General features: G+C 42.2%; 1 long non-coding RNA gene across 2 annotated transcripts in view; it reads right to left on the reverse strand.

The window, feature by feature from the left end:
• Positions 1–20,561, reverse strand: part of LOC128427419 (uncharacterized) — a 204,102-nt gene that overhangs the window by 70,194 nt on the left and 113,347 nt on the right. For both annotated transcript variants that reach the window (XR_008333337.1, XR_008333336.1), the window contains exon 2: positions 8,433–8,591. This is a non-coding gene — a long non-coding RNA (uncharacterized LOC128427419). The remainder of the gene's footprint in view (positions 1–8,432; positions 8,592–20,561) is intronic.

Here is a 20,561-nt window from a genome sequence, read left to right on the forward strand (position 1 = left end):
TCAAGAAAGAAGAAGACGGTGTTGCCGTGGGTCCATCCTGCTGAATTATGGGATTCGCAGTTTGAGGGGGGGGGGGGTTACGTTTCACAGCCTGTTGGGTTTCAGAGGTAAGCAGTCAGCCTTGAGCAGCAGTGGAGAACCTCTGGCACATGAGCTTCCACGTTCCCTCTGACACTGTGACTGGCTAATGCAGCGTGTTCTCCACCAAACTAATGTTTCAGTTCAGACCGAGGTTTTGCTGCGACTAAATCCAGAGGGTAGGAAAAAGTGTTGTTGTCAGTTTTTTTCGGGAAATACTGTGCTTTGGAGATGCAATGAAAATATTTTATATATTCTCAAAATAGTTAGTTATTCATCAGGATCATGCACAAACTTGTCAAGAAATTGCCATGAGTGTTCTCAGACTGCCGAGGCTTGACCAAAAAAAACAGCTAATCGCATTTCGGAGCTGATCTGTATAAATAGGTGGATGCAGCATTTTTATTCGTGAGTTAGATTATTAGCCTTGGCAGAGTTGGTTGCTGTGTAGCTCTCTCTTATTTATTGCTTACTTCCTCATAAATGACATTTCCAGCAGCTCCAGGGGTACGACCAGGTGTCCACCCACCATGGCATCACCCCAGTGAGCTGCCGTTTTGAAGCCTTGCGTTTGGCATTTTGTCCAGTTCCATCTGCTTCTTCTTTATAAACCAGAAGGAACCACATTTAGAGGAGAAGGGCACGCCCACCTACACCCGTAAACTGCACCAGTCGGATGGTACTTGCTGTCACTCAAACTGTGTCCCTCCGTATCGAAAAGTTTATTGATTATAAATCAAGTGAGAAGTAGAGTAATTTCCTAACAGACTTCTATGACTCCTCCTTTCTGAGTTGGCTTCTGCTGGTTATTCAAGAGAAGACAGGTTTCAAGCACTTACACATTGGCTTCACTTTCAAGACCCCCGAGTCTACATGTCTTTTTTCACACAGTGTACAGATACGACCTGTGATTCACTAATAAATCCAGGACATCAATTATTTTCAGATTTTATTGAAGAAATTTGTTCTCCATTATAATTATTTTTAATAAATAAGGGGATATATTGTATAGTAATTAATTTAACCCTCACAAAGTCATATATTCTGTTTATAAAATGGCAACAGAGGGCACAGACATTGTATTTACTTTATATACAAATTTGCATTTTACAATATTTTACTTTGATCTAAAAAAGTATTAAATGATTTTAAGGCTGTAGTAATTGCTTGATAAGAATTTTTTTTTCCCATGTGGGCAACTCAAAGGGCATTTATAATGCTGAATTGACCAATAATTTGTGCTAGTTATATCAGGACAACAGGTAAACTCTCAGTTTTTTTTATTTTGATTGAGTCCTAGTTCAAATACAAAGATATAATAACTGCTTGTGTAGTCTACTATATATAACTAGTGATGATGACATAAGCTGTTTGCCACCACTTTTCATCCGGTGATAAGTGATGATAGCTTACTTCTCTTCTCTTCTCCTGCAGTTCCTTCGAAAACACACAGTCCACACGCTGACTCGGAGGCCGTGTCTGTATATAGGCGTCTATCTCTGTCTCTGACTATAAATAACGCATGTTTATTCCAGACATGGTTCGCAGTAGCCTTCTTGAAAACCAGCACTTCCTTTAAATAAACTCAAAGCAAGCTGAAAAAACTCCAGTCTTGTCCACAGCTGGGCAGCCCAGCGTATTAGAGCTGACAAACGTCATTAAAATTCACTGCTCCAAATAACAAATCTTTCAGCAGCCACGCACACACACACGGTCACACACACACGGTCACACACACGGTCACACACACACGGTCACACACACACACACACACATGGTCACACATACAACTTTCAGCAACTCAGCCGAAACAGGGATATGCAAACTTCGGCAGAGGATGTCCTTCGGGACACCGTGGCCAGACTTGAGTTTCCCTCCTGGGACACACTCTGGCTAGCACACATGCTAATTCTTGGATACTTCTCCTGCCTCTCCTTCAGTCTTCATCAAATAATCTGCCCTTATGTGGGCCTCCGACCAGGCTTTTCACCACCTATTAGCCCTTAAACTAGTACTGGTGACAAAAGAAGGGTTTCGACAAAGCGCCAAAACAGATTGTCACAAAGTGTTCGATTTCAAAAAGCACCTCGACCAACCTGATTACTTCCCCTGACTGAGGGGCCGCTGATCAGTAGCCGCTTGAGAAAACGGAGTGTCAAGAAAGCTTTGCGAATGATTTAATCATTCAAATCAGTGGACAGTCAGTAGAAGAGATTTGAGACAGCTTTGGTTAGGTCTGCTTGAGAGTCTGTGGCTAGAAGACAAGCCATCTGTGCAGCTGTGTAAAGCTCGACCACAATCTCTCAAAGACCAACAACGCGAGTTGCCAACCTGCTACACAACCAGGGCGGAAATTTGGCACTTTGTGGAGGTGCAAGGTTTCGAGGTAGAAAAGAAAGCCTCTAGCAGCCGCTTACCTCTGCTTTTTACTGCAGGAACTTTGTCATCACTGTACACTCAGCAAAATGATTTTGGATGACTTGGTCTAAAGCTAACAAATTATGTCAATTTTATGCAAACTAGTGCCGTGCCTGTTCTAAACCTGCCTGTTTGGAATGGCCTGTTACCCTGGCCTGTGGTAATGTTCCCGAGCCTACTAAAGAATCATTCCTTGTCATTAGTGACTCCTCCTCACACAGGTCTACAGTCTAATGTAAATTGTGTATGTCTGTGTGCTGGACGTTGTGTGCAGAGCTTTTTAAAAATAGTCTATGGTGCAGAGTGCACTTAGAAAACTTTATATTCATCATACCTGGTTTATCTGCAATGCAGGTTTTATAGTTGTTCTTTTTCATAAAATGTAACTAAATTAGCTTTATTAATGTTCACATGTGGGTCTTGTATATAACTTTGAATGATTGACGTACTGGTGATATTTATGTTTAAATTACATGTCGGCTTCTTTCAGGAATGTTAAGCAACAGATGCGATCTTCAGACCCAATTTAACATATTTACAAAATAAAAGCTCTGTCATTCAATAAGGATTGCAGCTGCGAAACAAATATTGTGCTTTTACTTTGTAGACATATTAGTAAAGAGGAAGTGAATCAATGAATGTTGCAGCCATGAAAGAGATCAGCAACCACAACACTTCACTCATCATTTAGCTATAGTGACATAAAGAAAGTAATTATTAAAATGTTCTGGCAGCGATTTTGATCCATAGTTTGACTCAGTTGATGACCACTACCTCAGTTTATCCAAAGATGTTGAAAAAGACATGTTCAACTCAAACCATAGACTGATGGCACGCAGTCCCGCCCCCACTCACTGCTATAGAATGCCTGTTTAGTCAATTTGTATTAATTTCGCACATATTGCACCAAATGTGACACTGCACTAAGAATACACGTGTGAGGACGTTAAGATGTAGGAGATACACGTTCCACATGGACAGAGTTGAGTCAGTAAACACAAACCACCAAAAACATTGCTCATCATGGTTTTTACAAGTCGCCAAATGCATATGAGTGAAACAGCGAATCTTACTAAACGACCATACTGCAGTGAAACCAACAACAGCAGAGCACAGCTGCATTTTTTCACGGCCTCTCCTGCACACACCCCCTGCTGCACGGCCCACAGCACAGACAGCAAGGAGACTGACTGACTGCTGACACACATGGCACAGGGAACATTTGTCAGACTTCCACATGTGTTTCCAATGGCGGGGATATTAGATTCCGGCCGGGGTACAGAGTGTCAGCTACGACTGAGGCAAATGTGTACATGGGGCTTTGTCTGAACATAAACACACTATGCATGTGCACAAATCATATGGCACGAGATGTAGACAGGTTGTGATAGCAGTGTGGTGGCAGTGGGGCAGTGGGTCACTCTGAGTGAATTTAAGTACACGTGTGTGTGTGTGTGTGTGTGTGTGTGTGTGTGTGTGTGTGTGTGTGTGTGTGTGTGTGTGTGTGTGTGTGTGTGTGTGTGTGTGTGTGTGTGTGTGTGTGTGTGTGAGCAGGGTTCAGGTTACTGTGTGGCTGCTGAATGTCTAACGAGAGAGGATGTCAGTCTTGCTTGAGAAGTGGGTGTGACAGCAATGAGATTCAGAGGAAAATGAAACCTCAGCAGAAAAGATTATGTACACAGTGGTAGCCGTTTTAGCCGTTGTGTGTTTGTCCTGCTCTCAGCCTGCAGTGCCACTGCTGTGAGGCCTTTTTTTTATGTGACAGGCTAGATTAAAGTTGCAAAACCAAACTAAAACCAATCAATTACCCTGCATTCGCTTGTGAAATTATTGCGAAAGAAAGGCAAAGCTTGAAACAAAATGCTTTTGGCTGGGATATAGAAAAAACTGCTTTATCATCTCAACAAACTTTGTTTAATTTATGAAAAGGTTGCAAGACACGAAGAGTTAGTCATAATAGTTGTGTCCGACTAGATTAAGAATAGATGCTTGGGCCCTTGACATTGACCAATTTAAAATGTAGTTTTTATTATTAAATAATGCAGCTATCAAAAACTACTCAATTACTACTTTTTGCAGCTCAACCTTATTTTTTTCCCCTAAAAAAGTTTACATTTTGTAAAATATTCTTATCCGGTTTCTTTTGGAGAGTTCCATTGATAAAATATTGTCAGTTTTTTTTTTTTTTTACAGGAGGAGAGAGTAAGCTTGTCCTGGTTCATAAACTTTGTCATTGAATAACTCCAAAGTTCAACATTTCATATGCTGCATTTTCCTTGTTTTATTTCACAGAAGTATAAACCAACTATTCTATCGGTGAGCTGCGTTGAAACTAAGCTAGGCCTAAAATGCTAGGCTAAACTGTAGCCTACATAAAAAGAACACAGTAGCACCCGTCAACTAAAGCCAAAGCATCTAAATCACCGCCTGGTTGGTGGCTGCAGTATAGATTATAAATCCTGACTCCTCCATGTTAGTGGATGGCACATGGACAAAACTAAATTTCACATCAATAAAGATTTCTCAAAGATTGTGCCTGACATTTTAGGTATTTAAAAAAATGTAATCACACTGATGTGTGCTCATATGCTCATGTAAGGCTATAAGAACGGGGTGAATCGAGGTCAAAGGTCACACGTCCTCACAATTCTTCAAATGCATGTATCAGGCTCCTTACCTCCATCAATACAGCAAAGACTGGCTACAAATGTGCAAGATGGCAGCATTCCTATTATAACATTTTGGCTTTATTCCTTGATAGTGGGTGGAAGTGGAGATGCTCTCGGAAAGGAAGCAAATCTGTTTGCCTAAAAAGTTGAATTCCTCTATTGTATGAATATGTTTGTAGTTTAGACAAAAGAATGCTTGACAAATTTGTTAGGTCTCAAAATGTGAGTTGACAAGTTTTTGGATTAATCAAGACTTAAAACAAACCTATTCTGATAGAACCATTGTAAAGTCACGTATACTTAATCTAAACAAATGTAGCCAGGACATAGAAAAAGAGCTTAGGTCAAAAGAGACAGACATGCCCACAAATGATCTCTCTCTCACTCTCCCACTCTCTCACTCTAACTCCAGCCAAAACCTCCTCCATGGAAAAAAAAAGCTTACATTCTAATAACACACAGCTAAGTAAAAGTTTATGTTTTCAGCGGCCAACAAAATAAATGAAGCTGAGCAAATGAGAAGGCAGGACGCTGGCGTTTTGAGTTGTTTTTATCAAAGCAATGTGGTCTTGAGGAAGTGGAGAGAGCGGAGGGGCGGCGGAGCACCTGTTTATTTGTACAGACTTTAACTCTCATGATGTCATCCTTTGTCAGTAAACATTTATCTGTGTTTTATAATGGGGATCCAGATCTAGGGTCATTAGCGAACACTGAGTCAGGGAGGGAGACCACCATCTGAGGCTTGAACCTGGCCCCAGCACACATTGTCTGGAGGTTCTGTGGCTGCGTTAAAGTCACTGACACGAGGATGGTTTATTCAAGGAACTGGCAAGGACTTGTTTCTAGTTTCCTGAATGTGTGTTGTGTCAGGAGGTCAAAATGCGGACTAGTCTTTGAAACGAGTGTTAAAAATAGAGCTAAATGTAGAAATGTTGAGCAATGTCTTGATTAAAGCAGCAGAAGTCAGTTAATTGTTGTTGATGCTGAGCATGCAGCAAATCTCTCCTTAGTACAAGAGTTTACATTTGTGTTTATTAGGGTGCTTTCACACAAATCTGGTTTGATCCGATACTTCTGACTTTTCAGGTCAGTCCGAACCAAATTTACAGGGGTGAAAGGTGCCTTGGAAAATGTAAAGACTACTTTTTTCGACGCACTTAATTCTAAAACGTTAGTGAAGAAAAGAGACGGACAGACAAAAAGCTGACGTCAGATGACACACAGCCCATCTACAGTAGGTGAGGCAGACAGGACGTATGTATGTAACACAAAAGTCTTCAGTGTGCTTTCTCATTTGCAATGTGAAACCACAACTAATCGTATAAACATCAATTGTAATCAATTTAACAAAAAATGATCCAGGGTTCAGACCATGGTCAAGATATTATGCTGTTAAAATGCCTTTGATTGGGCACAAGTATCATGATCAAGAGTTTGTTTTTGTTTTGATTTTGTGTCACTTTTGAATCTGAATGTTTGTTGATGAGGATTTAATCTATTTTCTTTATATTATTGTAAATATTTCTATGCAGTCATTCTATGGATTTTGAAACCAAGATAGTGCTGTTTGAAATCATGGTATGACTGAGCCAAGAACCTTGGAATTCTGAAGATTGCATTTCCTCTCCCAGATCACAAATTATTACATATTGCAAATAAAAAATTATTAATTTAAACAGTAATGCACCTCAAATTAGAACCAACAACTAAATGATGAGCTGTTGATAGATGAGTGATAGAAAACCAATCGTGTAAATGTAACTCCCCATGACTTCCCCGGAATGACGTCGCCAACATCTAAATCCGCCACTAAAGCCAACAGTAATCTGTTGAAACAAACAAAATGACCATTAGACATCACTGCCAAAGCTCAATTTACTCTCTCAGAAGTTAGAACAAATGTCATCTTTAGACGTACATGAACTTTGGTATATCAAAAGCTCTTTTTCTTTCTACACTGGTTAGACTCTGTCAAAAGAATTCAACAAACCCAAAACCAACTCATTTGCTGCGCAAAGTAAAAAAAGGAAACTAGTTCCGAACAAAGATCCAAGTAAAACGTTTTTCACTTGCAGATATGCGGTCAGAATGCAGCGCTGGCAAACCCGCAGCAGAAACTGTGACATCTGCCTGAGTTACATCTGTGTAGACTCAATGTGCCGTGGACGAAACTATCTACCAATGGACAGTCGTTACTGGCCTTTTACGGCTCGCACCCGAGGAATTCGGGTTAGCAAGTCACACAGATAATGGTGCGGAACCTGTCCGTACAGTGGGAGGCAATATTGGTGTTGTCCACACCGCTGACAGTAGTTCCACCGACCTGTCTCACCGGGGGTCTGGCCCACACACAGTTTTAGTACAGTCCAAGCGTGGAGAAGGTAAACAGTGATGCAGCTCTCGCCTCCCCCACGCAGCGTGTCGTCCCATCACAGACAGAAAGAAAAACAATGAAGCCCAGGTGATGATCCGTGTGAAGGTTTTGGACGAGACAACGCTTGTGTAGGTCATGACAGGTAGCCAGAACGATACTGTTCAAATCCTCATTTACTGGACATCTGGTCTGTTCTCCTGATCGTCATGCAGTTTCTCTACTGCAAGAAAAGGTTGTTGTAACAATTGCTAAAACTGTCACTATGATCTGAAAGTAGTAAATTAGGCAGATAATAAAATCTAGTTACCCTGGCTCCATCTACAGCTCATAATCAATTTGGAAGAAGCCAACGCTCTATCTGTATCTAAATCATCAATCAGAGCCAGGAGGAGTGTGCCAATCACTGCTCTTGCACAATACCACAACACGCTATTTATGCAAGTGTTGCTACAGTGGTTTACTGCGTAGCCTGAGTTCACCACATGTTGACTTTACAGCTGTCATGCTGCCTGGACCAAGCAGTCGGGCTAACGTTAGCTTGATTTCAGTGATAACTGTTACTGTTACCACTCTGGGGTGCAGGGAGGGGTTTTGGAGATAGTTTTGGATCTAAGAAGAAAGAGAGGAAGGGTCTGGAAGTTGTATTCATTCAAATTCTCATGTTCTCTTTCTCTCTCAGTCTGGCACTTGTTCATTTATTTCTTATATATAGAGATATTTTTCATTTTAATATTCCACTCTATCAATACTGATACTTCTACTTCATCACCCCAGAGGCAGCCAACCAACACTAAACTCCTGCGGCAGCTCCCTGAGCACATTCATTCACCTCGGAGCTGCATTGAGACGATATTTCAAATTCAGCATTCAGGTGATGTCTCGTATTTACCAACCTGGCACTCTTGTAGTTGTTTGAGCCTGCTCTCCAGTGTCAACCTCCTGCAAGACCTGGTTTTAATCGGCTGTATCAGTGGCCACTGCTCCAACAAGACCCCCACAGTCTGTCATCCTGACCTCCATGACAACAACGGCCCCTGAGAGCGTTCTGGCTCCTGAGAGTTCACAGGAAGAGGAAAAGGAAGAGGAAAAGGAAGAGGAAAAGGAAGGAAGGAAGTTTTCTAGTTAGACTCACACTGTCGACATGCACATAAACATTAAAGATGTCAAATGCTTCATGATCATAGACTGTAAATAAAGATGGACGACATGACAGCTCCCAAAAAGTGCAGCCAAAGCGGCTTTATGTGGTGGCTGGCTGCAGTATAGGTTTTCACATTTTGCTTCGTCCATGTTAGTGGATGGGCCATGGACCAAACCAAAATGTCAAGTATACGTCAAAAAAATCAAAGGGACCTCGTTTGCTACCAAGTGGACTCAAGATGGGGGAAGACACATCGTACACCTTTGTAAACAATCTATGGTCATAACCATCACATCATATAAAAAAAGTTGTGAGTGGGGCAAATAATGTGTCCTTATATGTATTTGTATGCATTGTTGTATACATTAATGTGCAGGTTGGGAAATGTTTTATTTTGTCAACCAAGGATTTAAATAAACCTCCAACTTTCAAAATAAAGTGCATCATTTATTTAAATCCTAGCGCCATCAGGCACAGAGTTTCCACAAGGTGGACCTTATCCCTGTTGGTTGTTGGTGTGCGCTAATATGCTTTTAACGAAGACGAATAGGTCAAACAACAAGGTCGAAAGTGCAAAAAACAGGAAATCGCCTGACGTAGAAATGTCACTTCTTTATGCCACAAGACTGTTTCTGTTCCTTTGACACCTCCGTAATTACGACTCATAAATTACACTGCTGTGCCTGGCAGGCAAGAGTTAACCCAGAGGGAGAGTTTAGGGGGGGGGGGGGGTCTGCAGTGTGGGGCTGTCTGTGTCGGGGAAGACATGACCTGATAAATAGAAGTCAAGTCGAGCACCAGGAAGAGTGTTTGATGATCAGTGCATCAAGACCAGAGGTTAGAGGAGATGGAGAGGTGAAGACATTTTAGATATTGAGATTTCGCCAAATAAGGTAGATCGAGCTGGGTTTGGTGGGCTGTACGCTTCAGGAGGCAGAATGATTGAACATACAGCTTTCAAACATGTTGGAGTAATCCTCGAAAAGCAAACAAGCTTCGTCTTAACGTGAGGAATTTGACTGCGCGCCTCATGTGTGGGAGCGTTCGCCTGTGTAGGATATTGAGAGAAAAAACGTGCATGTGTTTGGCATGAGCTCATATGTATCTCTGCATGTCTGTTTCTGCATGTGTGTGTCGGAGGTTTCGGTTCAAGTGAGAGGCAATCAAGCAAAGTTTGTGTACCTAGGCAAGGCATGAAGAGTCTGGGTAGGACTCCGACTTTGTTTCCCACAATGCTGCTATATCTGTGTGTCTGTCTCACCCACACACTGACACAGAACCCCCACAGGCTGAGAGCTATTCCTTATGATCCACGTTCAAGGGTAAAGACCGAAATCTTAAGCACAACACCCCTCCTCCTGAAATTCCACACTCATCCTTCTAATCCCGTCCCATCACAACGGCAATCCCGTTTCCTCCCCTCTCGTTGTTCGGGGATAGATCCGTGGCTCAGACAGAAAAACATACATCTCTTCGACAAAGCTGGACACACAAACACACACTCCCCTCTCTTCTGACTCCCTCCGCCCCTTCTCACTCTCCCTCAGCTGACCCCTCTCACCTTTTGCTCTTTGTTTGCTTGTGTGATCCCCGAAACTCTCACTCCACCCTGCTATTAACTCACTCCCCAGCCAGTTGTTTGACCTTTGACCCCTCCTTTTCTTTCTGTTTCAGTTCTTCGGTTTTAGTTACGGAAGAAGAACATATGTATTTTAGGTAGACATAAAAGATAGGTGGGAATTCTCCATAACTGCTGTAAACCTGAACGTGTTGATTGAACCTATTGATTTCAACACCTGTCTAAGGCATGGTGAAGAAGACAAGGTGTACAGAAACGTCACAGGACACGTTTACGTGGACACATATTCCAATATTAACCAGATTAAGATAATAGTCTAAATAAGACACTGTCATGTAAACAGCTTTGTGATGACCCTAACCAGAATAAGGTCATACTCAGAATAACCAATAATCAAATGAAGACGTGGAGTATTCTGACTTAACTCACATTTTGTAGACATGTATACGTCGTAATTGCATTATAACATCTTACTGGAGCTTTAAGAGCATTTTGCGACATTGCAATTTGCTTGATAAATATCAGATGTCACAAGTTTGCCCCACGGTTAATATTTCTGCCCCTCCTAAAGCTTTTTGAGAAAAGAAACCATTTTAAAGCATAAAACACTCATCGGACGACTTCATCGTGTAAGCCACTTTATCAAGGGAGGGGGCAGGGGAGGACGTTTCACTGCAATATGTTGCTCTGCCTTAAAGGATGAACAAATATAGTGTGTTCATTTTCTCAACAATTGTTTAGCCAGAAAGCCCTACCACTGCCACTCATCTGTTTTTGAAGGGCTTGTTTGAGAAAGACCAGCTGACCCCCTTTGAGAAATGGAGTGGTGTGTAAACACTTAGAGCAGATTAGGTCGGAGAATGCAGGAGGTGAAGGCGGGGGAGGAGGGGGGGGGGGGTACTGAGGGACAAAGGGGTTAAAGGTAAATTATAGTGGAAGCAGAGGGCTGAAGCTGTCAGATGAGGATCAATGTTAAATGTTGACTTTGAGAAAAGGAGGGTCATGAACTTGACCTTCCCAGGACTTTTTTCAATGGACAAAGAGAATTGCACTTGAATTGTTACTGATGTATATCTTAAGTTTGAACTCAAGAACTGTAAACTAATGTTCGGGCGAAGAGAGAGAATGACGACTAAGGAGAGAATAATTTGTATTTCATTTAAAGAAACATTGAAGAGGGTTCCACTAAAGCTAATTAACTATAGTGGCAACCTGAAGAGGTTGATGCTGCTTTAACTTTGAGATGGCAGTGATTTGACAGAATGGAGTCGGGAGACCAACTATCAAAACATTCTGAAAGGTTTGTGTCTTTGTTTCGCTGTTTACATTTGATCCGATAAGTTGTGGTGCCATGTAGCAGTTCAGAGGTCAGACTGTCAATGTCTTTGTGGGCTGCCTTGACTTGATGATGATTAGGTTGTTGTCAGACGTGCTTCTGGTGTCGTTTGAATGTTATTAATTCAAAAATGTCCAACAACACAGGATGGGTCAAGTTATGCTCTCTTTAAAATGTCACAAAAAGAAACTGCATAATAAGTGTTCCAGACCGAACAAGTCAGAAATGTACCCACAGCAGGGGAGGCATTAAGGATGTGGTCTCACAGCACCTGATACATTTAAAGCAGAGTCCAAAAATGACATCTGCACGCCTCTATAAGCAGATCAACAACATAAGAGAGGCCCAGGTTACCGTCCTTCTCAGTTGTGACCGGCTCATACCAGACTAACACAGGGCTGATTTTGTTTTCCAACAGTGATATTTGTGATCTGTGGTTTTAGGCATAAACCAACCCAACCATAATGTGGCTGAAAGAGAATAAAAATGCAAGTACATTCCGTATTTTGCTGATTACCAAATGCTTTAATTGGTATAACAAGTCACAAACAAAGTGTAATGTGCACCCTTTACAAGCCTGGTGTTCCCGTTACCAGCAGGTAGCTTTCCGCCCTCGTCCATCATCTGCTCTGTTTCCAAAACCTGATGTTAAAGCTATGCATATAAAAGTCTTGGTTTCCAGAGCGGCGCCAGAGTAAACTGGGTGGTATACGGTTTAGAAACATTTCCTTCTTCAAGAGAGAGGGTCCCGGGTCCCTGTTGGTGATGGAACAGTCCAGCTCTTTCCAAGTGCCAACCATGTCTTAGGGCCTCTTTGTGGCTTCGAGGAACACTCAGACACCACAAGTTATCATTGGACCAGAGAAGACCTGTGGCGCAAACACGACTATCGCCATCAACCTACGTCCCATTATAGGCTACTCTGTTTTGCTAACTCTACACACCTTGAGCAATCCCGACCTTCTGCTTTCCATCTGTCGGTCCGCTGCCAGTTTACACACCTTTCTCCTTCCCCTCTCCTCCAACCCGTGTGGCAGTGCCAGCCCTCTTTCCTTCCTTCTCTCCTTAGCCATCCATCTACAGTGTCAGCACTCCATCAGTCGTGTCCGGGCCGAGCCATCAGAATGAATGGCAGAGCTGCCCGCCAGATACGTGCTGCTTCATAAACATGGCAGATAGCGGGGGCCTGCTGTGTGGCCTGTTTTTGCAGTGGATAAATATGCAGAAAGAAAGTTATTTATTGCACTGTAGCACAAACTGAATGTAATTTACCATAGCTGCAGGGAGAGGAAACCATGCACTTAATGAATATCTCATCGGGTGATGGCATTTGCTCCTCAGGGATGGGGATGGAATCAATGATAGAATGTGAGCTTTGCTAGTTCTAGCGAGACAACTTAATTAAATGTCTAGATTTCTACACTGGATACATATCTTACTTCTCTTAAACTACCAATATATAGCAATTATAAGCAGTATATAAACACTCTATAACCAAGTTGCACACTAATATAAGGATTTTAGTGTTAAATTATGTTTTTTTTTAATCAGCTATAACCCTTAAAGCAAAACCAGGTAATTTGAATACCTTTAAGCTACAAAAACATATAATTAGGAGAATAGCATGTCTGTCATTGCCAGCATGTGTTAGAATCATATTTGCGTAAAATCTTCAACTTGATAATCGACATGAGTCTTGCGGTGTCTCGCATTAAGGTTCCTTCTTGACCTTGAGAAGTAAGAGATTAAAATCTTGAAGGTCAATGTCCACAACAGAATTTGTCTGCTTCCCCAAAGCAAACCTCAGTCCACTTCCTGCTCCTCTCTCGTTCATGTACTCACCGCAGTGTACAACATATGATATTTACAGAGAAAAAGTGAGGTCTTAAGAAAATACATCTAAAAATCGGCGTTGTCTATTTTCCTTGTGTCAGGCGGTCACGTGTGCCCGCGAGTGCGCTGCCTTGAGAAAATATTATGATTTGGTTTTGCAGTTATTTTTAGTTGCCTTTTCCTGGTTAGTTTTTTTTTTAACGACATGTATGGTGCACGTTGTTCCACAGAAGAACTCTGATTTCTTTTCTGTAAATAATGAAAAAGTGACTTGAATTATACTGTATGTTATTTCGCTCTGATGAATGTGGCTCTCGTTTCCCCCCCCCCCCCCTCCTCGTTTAATGGAACACGTGGGGCATTCAGGATAATATACATGAGCTGGAAAGTACACATTCATATTTGGAGAGCATTAAAAAAAACCACAATCAGTAATAAGTTGTAAAACCTGCTCGGAAAAGAGCAGGAACAGAAACAATATACAAGGCTGACACTATATAAAGTTGAGCTCGGAGCAGTGATGAACCTCAGGTGTAACACCCACTTACATCTCACTGTGTTTCATAAGCCTCGACTATTATGATGGACTTCCAGTGTATTGTTATCCTTAAAAGAACATTCACATGCACTGGAATCTGAACTTTACATGCTCCCTAAAAATCAAATTGCAGCAATTATTCAAATCAAACTTTTCCTCATTAATGACCGCAGATAGGAGCATCGTGAGTCAGGAGGGGATTCCTCTCCTCTAACCAAAACATCCCTTTTCGGTGATCCAGAATATTCTCTCCTGATTAGACAGAGGTTGCTTTCACAGCAGCTCCCATGGTGCTGCTGTGGAGCGGGTAAATAGAGATCTGCAGCCCCAGCTCAGCTCCCAGATTCTTACTGACAACCTTGTTCCATTGGCAAGAAAAACTGGTGATTAATACCCCTGCAACACTCTGTAACTAATTCAGGAACGCAAACATTCAGATATTCTCCAAAAGCAAATACTCTGTATTTATGTAAATAAAATGATTTACAGTTGCAGCTCCGTTTAGGGCTTGAATTAGATGCAGAGTTCTGAAGGTGTTATTTAATGTGGCAATAATTGCAAAGAGGCTGTGATTATGTTTACATCTTTGATGTGGTTGTGTCTCAGAACATCAACAAGGACCCATGATCATAGAGGAGATGAACGTCAACAAGGCCGTAACAACATTATGACATGATACCAATGCTTGTACATTTAAAAGGTGACTTACTTCTGATGTTTTTTCAAATAGAGAGAAATATATTAACTTTTGTACAGTGTCCAAAAGCACTAGAGCAGGATGGAGGAGTCCAGAGGAGAATAGCTCCAAAGGCATTCTAGGGTGGCACTCAGAAGAGTGCATACCTCAGCCAAGGCCCAACAGTTCCCTTAAACATGCAATATGTAGCTTTGTGCCACTAGGGGTCTCTAAATCAGAACAATAACAAGTAGCAGAGACGGCCAAAGCCACGTTTAAAATGAACAGGATCCTGTTACCTAGTTTAAACATTGTTGGAAATATTTTTTTGTCTAGTCGTCTTAGGACATTTTATTTGAAGAAGTGCTATATAATATAAACCTTTAAATTGAATCAATCTGCACCAAATTGCAAACAATCATAGAGATCAGTGCCCTAAATACCTCAGATTTTTTTTTCTAAGCTCAAAATGTCAATCATCTTGCCATATTGAAGCCCCTTTGTCTGGATCTGCACCAACATTTAATGGGTTCTTTCTTGGCCCATGTCACATCATACAAATTTACTGGAAGTCTTTTCCTTTAGCTTTTGCGTGATCCTGTTGACAAGGAAAGACCGACAGGGGTGACAATATGGTGGAGGTAAACAGGGAACCCAGTAACAGCAGGTGGAGAGCGAGCACCAAGAGTCCGTGCCAGCTTCCCCCCCAATAAACACATTCAGAATCAAAACACTATCACCCTTAATCTTTCAGCTCGGGCTGTTACCTGTCTCACACCATGCAGTCTGATCCCTGGTCTGACACTGTTACTCGACAGGTGGCAACTTCAAACTCTCTTCGGTGTGAGCTTAATTTGTGCGTGCTCACTCTAGTTGGGACTGTGCCACTCTTCAGAATCCTGCAGCAGACCCTTTTGGCAGCTTGGCTCCGTCACCCAAGCACATGGGCATGTCCCTCCGCTGTGTGGGCGTGTGGCCTGGAGGGGGGGGGGGGGCGGCAGCCAGAATGGTGGTCTGCTGCACGGGCTCATTAAGCGAGCCCGCAGAGAGCTTTGTACCTGCTAAGCAGAGGAGCGGAGGCCACTCGACAAAACCAGTCACATATGAAACCCGAGGTGCACGGTGGATTATGCACAGGCGTGACTGCTTTACCGAATGAAAATGTAGGTTTTGGCCCGGACATAAGATTTTATTATTACTCTTTTTTTTGTATCCCCTCTGCCCCACTCCACTACTTAATTCCCCAATGTACATGGAGCTTGGATGCTATAAAAAGGCCTTGTGTACTCAATAATTGCTTAATAGTTGCATAAAATGTCATTAACTGCTCCTGCTGGTTAGGTTACATCCACTCTGGCTACCAGAGGGACTGAGGCCGCTCACCCTACATCCTTTGCTTCTCTGACCTCCTGCCTCTGTTTCCCTTTGTCATTTTCTTGCAAGGATCTTCTCATATTTCCAACTTCTCTTCTCCTCTGTTCCTCTTCAAGCCCCTTTTCTTCAGCCCTCCACCCCCAACTTCCCTCTCACATTGGGCTTCCTTTCTCCCTTCCACCCGTCCATCCCTTCTTCCATCCGTCACCGTCCACCGTGTTAGCGATACACCCCCTGACAGGTGAGACATCTGCAGCCCCCCCGCCTGTCAGTCTGCAGCACACGGGTCAGTCAAAGGGCCTCGTGCAGCCACGGCACATCCAGATCCAAAACCTGTCTGGCCGGCTGCGTAGCCCATCACCCATCACTCTCGGATTCTGAGAAGGGGGGGAAGAAGAAGAAGGCCTCGGCTTCCTGCATGAGGTCATCACTGCGCTGCGGCGTCCCACCCGCAGTCAATTTATGCCTTCCGCTACTCACAAGCTCCTTGCGCCATTCTTATTTCAGCCCCATTAAAAATAATTGGTGTATCGCTCCAGAACAAATGTTGAGGGGGAAACTGCGGCAGGTCATTCCAGCGTAGCTCAACACATAAAAGGGGATGGCGAGCGTCGGCGTATTGGTGTAAAAGTTCACAACGTATTTATTTTTCCCCACTATCACTTATCCAAATTGGCGGTCACTATTTGCTCTGGTGGTGATCGCTTCCAGTGGATCATTTTCTGAAAAGGATATGCCTCAAGTTTGGTGTCGAGCGCTGCCAGCTCGAGAGCGCCGAGCACGTTGAAGGCATTATTCTCAACACTGTGCCCCCCCCCTTTCCCTTAATCCACCACACTAATGACGTTAATGAAAAAATAATTCTAATCTCATTAGCACATCTCTCCAGCCAGTCTCATTTCCCTCCGAGGGTTTGATTAATTTCTGACGCTGGCAGAGAGTTACCTGATTCCCTCCAATAACCTTGCAGCCGATTCTGAGGGAGCATCGTCAGGGTAAGAATTTAAACCCTGAAAAAACAGACAGTAGAGTCTTTTGTAAATTTGTTTTTAAAATATAAAGAACTGTCTGTATTTTCCACTGTGTCCATTTGCCACTGAAACTAATAAGTAGTGCTTTATGTTTGTCCCAGAACGCCCTACTTGTCAAATACAGCCTCTGAAACGTTATTTAGATCATCGCTGACGCCGCGAGTCTCTGCTGAAAACTACTGGAATTGTTTCAGCGATGTTTTTTCTGTAAGGTAGCGTGACCAGCCACACCCGCTGAGTGGCTGAGACACCGCAGGACACACTGCTGCCTTTAAACGAAGGAGGAATAATGTTACTGGCTGATATGGGGGATTTTATATTCTTAATAAAATGCCCATACTGATCTCATTTCTAAAATAAATGTCTGTCAAATGTGATTTTTTATACATGCTTAAATTGTCTTTTGGTTGAAAGAAATCCTTACTGCAATCCAAAAAAGCATCAATCACAAAATGTAGGATTCAATATTTTGTATGCACTTTTCACTGGGTAAAGAGAAATATGCTAATTCTGTATGGGCTTTTTCTCCATGTGACGATTCCAGCATAAATCCAACTGTTGCATGATTAGCACTCATACAGCTTTTTTTGGTCACCATCCAACACAGGATTTCGGAAAGTGTTGCCACGGTTACGGAGCAAACACACATCTGTGTGGGAGTCGGGACGCAGCTGAAAACTCTTAACAGCGGCAGAGAGAAGAGGGACAAGGAGTGGGACTGATATTCAGCTGCTCCTCATCGGAGGATTCATGAGGTTCTGTGATGTACTCTGGCAGGAACATCTTGTAACTGTTAACATGTTTGTTGTCATACTTTGACTTATGTACTCCTCTGTGGGCTTTAAAAAAACAAACTCCACTGCTGTTAAGAGACATCAAACTTTTGAAAAGAAACTGAATTTACTGAGAAATGAACAGCTTCTAACAGCTAAAACGGTACAAGTGTATTATAACTATTTATTGTGTTATTATGTAGATATTACAATTATCTTATCTTCAATATGTCCTCCTATGTGAAGTCCAAGGATTTATTGACAGCATTACACTACAGTGGTTTATAGTGAGACTATGTGGTGATTTAAAGGTGCAAAAGACAAATAATATTTTCGAACAATTAACAAATTGAATTGCTCATACGCCTCAAAACACACCATTTACAGCCTTTCCCACTGAACTCATTCAATCTATTCAATCTATAGTGGGGCTGCACTGAACTGTCTGTGTGGACAGTGCATTCAGCTTTACAATGCAGTGAGGCTAAACACCACGATAGAATTAGGTGGGCCATATTTGTTTGTGTTCTCTACCATTGTTTATTCTGGTTGCAGTACAGGCCTTCTCCATGACATGGGACGTGGACCAAGGGAGAAAGTCTGGCTACATATCAAATATGTAAATTATTCAAGAAGGCTTAGTTTTCACTGGTTAGTTAATGTCATAAAAACAGGGAGAAATGATTGACAGCTGAGACTGTCTTTGGTCAAGCATGAGCAAAATGGTTTGAATTCTATTCTGGATATTTTAGCCTTATGTGTGCATAATGGGAAGAAGTGGAGATGTGTCCTCCACCTTTCTACTCAGTCTTATGTGTTTATCTATACATACTTCGACATACTAATTATGTCTCATATGACGAAGGAATTTAGTTACACATGAGAGTCTGAGGTAGAGGTGCAGCACTGAGGGTCAGCCTCAGCGCTGCACCTCTACCTCAGACTCTCATGAAGAAATAAATATCTCCAGCACGGGTCCTCGCGGGTATAGTAATTTGCGTGTTCGAGCATGTGTATGAGACATGTATGCTACATGCGGCCGTGCACTTGGAGTCCCATCTTCACAGCGGGAGGATCGTCTGGCTCTAATTCCCTTCCATTAATCATTGGACTAATTTGTTTTCACAGCGCTGCGCTGACAGCACGAGGTTCTTGTTACAGCACAGAGGCTCATGGAGACTGCGTGTGCGTGTGTGTGTTCAGGTGTGCGCGCAAATGTACGCATATGTGTATGGCGGGGGGGGGGGGGGTATTTTTAAGGTCTCCTACATTCGTTGTCATAGATGTGGATAGTTCGAAGTTAAATGGAAAGTTGGGAGCACACACAAATATTTACTTCTTTAAATGATGTAGGAAATAAATACCTGACGAGACCTTTCTAGAGACATGATATTGATTGCTGTTAAACTGTTTTGAATTTGTTATCTTGGCAAAAGTATTTTCGGAATACTTACTGAAACCTGAACTGACTGCAATGAAATAGGGAAACAGCATACAACAACACTTCCTATAGCTATTGAGAAAAATAAAGACAGAATATCTTGGATACAAAGGCTTCAGAGTGTGTGCCGTAATGATCATTGTCATCACTCACTTGAGTCAGTCTCATCTGTTAAACATGACTTTTCCTCCGACTTTTATAGCATCAACCAACTGATGAAACCAAACTTAAAAATGTACACTTAAAGTTACATAAAGTGGTGATGTGTCATGTTGCAGCTGAATCCCTCTAACCTCATCCTCCCCTTCCAAACATGAAAGACAACCTGTGGTAATCCAAAGGATTGTTTAGCTTGTCCAGTCATGGCTACTACAAGAAACATGGCGGCTTCCATAGAGAGGACCCCCCTCGATGTAAATATAAAGGGCCTATTCCATGAAAAATAACAATTTGTATAATTTAGATGAAGAACACTAGGATCACTAGGATTATTTTATATACAATTTCTGTCAATAGATCCCTTTCACCTAAATCTTACAAACTGGACCTTTAAACATAATTTTGAGAACCTCATAAAATGACAGAAACCATTTTTGATAATAATTGATTTGATGTATTCTCACATCCACTAACATGGAGGAGGTGAGATTTCTTACCTATACTAAAGCCAGCCACCAGGTGGAAACAAAGAGGCTTTAGCATCACTTTTGGGGAACCGTCATGTCATCCATCTTTATATACAGTCTATGGTCAGTACAAATTAATTAACCTTCTTCACTGACTGAAGGACTGTGTAGATGATCACACCAGCACTAAACGTCAGACACGCCCACCATCAAGCGCTAACATAAGGAGAACTCATGTGATTGGTCATTGCTGTTTGCCCTGTTAACTTTCTGTTCCTCCCACTAGTCAGGTATTCAGATTTCCGCAGCTTCTTGCCTGGAAACAAAACTGAGACAAATGGTAAAAGATTCCAATTAGGAACTGGTTAATAAAACATCATCGGTTTGCTTCTGTAAAAGACTGACTCTCCAAAGCACCAGTAAATCACCCTGTAAAAGGCAGTTTGCATCCATCGTTCATCAAGTACATCACTATTTAAGAGTTTCATACTTCTACTCCTGCCTGCTACAGTTCATCCCGTCTCTGAAGCACCAGCAGCAGAGGAGACACGTTTTTCCCAGAAAACCTCAGACCACCCAGACGTCCTCAGCAATTGGGCAAACAGCATCACTACTCTCCTTGATGAGCTGCAAACCACTAAGCCAGTGCATTTTTGCGTGGAGCAGTGACAGTG

Source organism: Pleuronectes platessa, chromosome 21, assembly GCF_947347685.1.
Source record: "Pleuronectes platessa chromosome 21, fPlePla1.1, whole genome shotgun sequence".
Lineage (NCBI taxonomy): Eukaryota > Metazoa > Chordata > Actinopteri > Pleuronectiformes > Pleuronectidae > Pleuronectes > Pleuronectes platessa.